Source organism: Pseudomyrmex gracilis, unplaced genomic scaffold (genome assembly GCF_002006095.1).
Source record: "Pseudomyrmex gracilis isolate BER0280 unplaced genomic scaffold, ASM200609v1 scaffold_284, whole genome shotgun sequence".
Classification (NCBI taxonomy): domain Eukaryota; kingdom Metazoa; phylum Arthropoda; class Insecta; order Hymenoptera; family Formicidae; genus Pseudomyrmex; species Pseudomyrmex gracilis.
The window spans coordinates 170759-173520 of NW_018020868.1; the positions used below are offsets into that span (position 1 = coordinate 170759).

At 31.8% G+C, this 2762-nt stretch overlaps 1 long non-coding RNA gene across 2 annotated transcripts; it reads left to right on the top strand.

The window, feature by feature from the left end:
• Window positions 1–1426: 1426 nt before the first annotated feature.
• LOC109859759 lies at window positions 1427–2695 on the top strand. Of its 2 annotated transcripts, none has more exons than XR_002250744.1 (4): window positions 1427–1675; window positions 2088–2250; window positions 2340–2529; window positions 2635–2695. It is a non-coding gene; the product is annotated as an uncharacterized LOC109859759 (long non-coding RNA). The 2 variants fall into 2 exon arrangements; XR_002250745.1 differs by having other exon boundaries at window positions 2350–2529.
• Window positions 2696–2762: the final 67 nt, after the last annotated feature.

Here is a 2762-nt window from a genome sequence, read left to right on the forward strand (position 1 = left end):
TCTCACTTTCTAATGCTTTGTCTCGCTCGCACTCACTTGGTAGATGCGCCTGCGCATAATGACGCTCGACCATCTATGCCCATATTTGGACTTTGTGCGTCTCCCTTTCTCGGGCCTCGTGCCTCTCATTGCGAAGATACGCGACTAGCAATATAGAAGTATTACATATATGGATATACCGCACATTTAAAAAAAAAATAATTTTTATAAAAGTTAAACGGTGGATTTTCCCATATATATAACAAAAAGAGAGAAATATAATATTTATAACAGACTTTATTTAATAGTAGTATAAATATAATATTGTTATAATTAACAGTATTTATATATATTAAGTGTTATATATCTTATTATTCTTATATAGCAGTTGTATTCTGTGTTTGCTGGATAAAGTATGTTGTAATAAAATAAAGTTTATTATGCTTTATAGTACCTCTCATTGTTCATACGTAGCCATAACTCTTCCTATGCGCCAGAGATCCTTCGGTGTGTTTACATCATATGCGTTTCCATTGAATACATCGAAATACTTTGTCAATCTAATCAAAGCTAGTCAAAGTTTTTCGAGTCTCATCAACGTAGAAACTCTGGCGCATTACATATCATTATTATATTATTTTATATTAAATATACATATATATATATATATATATATATATATATTAGTTTTTGTATATGATTGTGCGTACGATTATTTACTTACTCTTCTCAGATTATGGGCTTCAGAGAGTATTGGATACCGACTATAGAGACTTGTAAATCGACGTTTTTATAACCTAAATTCTTTTATTTTCTAATGTTATTTATTGCACAACATTAAAAGCGCTTCTACAGAAGCAAATAAATATAAAAAAACTGTATAAAACTTTTGAAAATGGGTATATAATGCTTTTTGGAATTCTTTTTTTTTATTCATAATGATAGCATATGATACCCTATTCTGTCATCACAAATATCCTTTTTTCTCATCAACTAGACATTCTAACCATAATCTGAATGTCTAATTAGATTCTTTATCGTACTTTAAAAAATTCCGTTGTCCCCTATTATCTCGAATATAGTAATGCAAGATTTAAAAATTTCAGTTTTGAAAATCTTAAAATTTAGACCCGCTTTTTATTACCATTATGTGGATAATATTACTTTAACCGCGCCCGCCAACGATTTAAATTATCTATTGGATAATTTCAACAGATATGACAGATTAAAGTTCACGATTGAGATAAGATGGGAATTCTTTTAGACGTCAAATTGATTGTGTCTAAGGGTACGATCCCATGCACTGTTATTTTTCGCGTAACGCGTAATGCGTAACCAATCAGAGAAATTACGTGTACTAACATAAAGCACGTAATCTCTCTGATTGGTTACGCGTTACGCGTTACGCGAAAAATAACAGTGCATGAGATCGTACCCTAAGGCTGCCTTTACATGCGGCGTAACTTGCGTAAGCGTAACTTGCGCCAAACTCCGTCAGCCAATCAAATCGTTTCATCTACTATATGCATATCCGCTTAGTTATTTAACGCATTTTACGCTTTTGCCGATACGCCAAATCCAATTTTTCACGTAAATCGGTAATGCATATGTATTAGTGATGTGTGTGTACGTGCGATCACCAAGTATTGTAATGTAATTTGACTCACAAAAATTAGAAAAAATGGATCAAATTCAGGTAAGGTAACAAGTTCTAAAACATTCTATATAAAGTTTCTAAAAATAATATATTTGATACTTGAACATAATTCGGTACATTGCTTGCACAGTATGACAAGATAATTTTAAGGTTATGCCTAATAATTAGTATTATCTGTTATTTGCATGTCTGGATTAGTTTTAGCACTCTGCTGCAGCTTATACATTTTCACTTACATTTTTTTTTTAATACAGCATAAATGTGAATACTGCGGATGGCTTTTTAGTTTCAACACAAACTTTGTTGATCATAACTGCTTTAAACATTATATTGAAGAAGTAGACCACGTTAATATTGACGAAAATCATGTCGTGACAATACATATGTGACTTTTTAAGTTNGCTTCGTTCCATTAAATAAATGAAGTACTTATGTATATTATACTTAACAGTTGAAAAAAAATCCAATGGTTGACAGAAAAGAAAATTTGGATGAACTATTAATCGAAGCAGTTAGAAGCAAACGTGGGCTGTATGATTCTTGTATACCTGCTTCGGAGAGAACTATGTTGCGCAAAAATGCATTATGGATGGAAGTTTTGAATATACTACAAGGTATATTTTACTATCTAGAAGGACTTTTCTTTTATTTTTCTTATCATATAGTAAATAAGTTTTAAAATCAAAGTATATTATTTATCAAGGATTTCTCAGTCCAGAGAAAGCTAAAGCTCGATGGAAGTATCTGTGAGATAATTATATAAAAGCTCGCAAGAAGATTCGAGCATACATACCCAGTAGATCGGCAGCTACTGCTACTAAAACCAATAATAACTCGAGGTTTCAATATTATGAGCTTATGAGATTCCTGAACGAATCATTGCAAACACGACAGTAAGTTCTTATTCTTTAACATTCACATGTACATCACTTTTATTGTTTGGTAAGAAATTGAAGAGAGTATGTNACATGTGTGATCCATTCATTAATAAATTTTAGGACAGTAAGTTCATTACCAGATGCCAGTGCTAAGAATGAAGTAGTCACTTCATTTGACACAGAAAATGAGCAACACAAAAGTAATGCTATAGCTGGACCTTCGAAAGCGCTTCACACACAGATTTCAG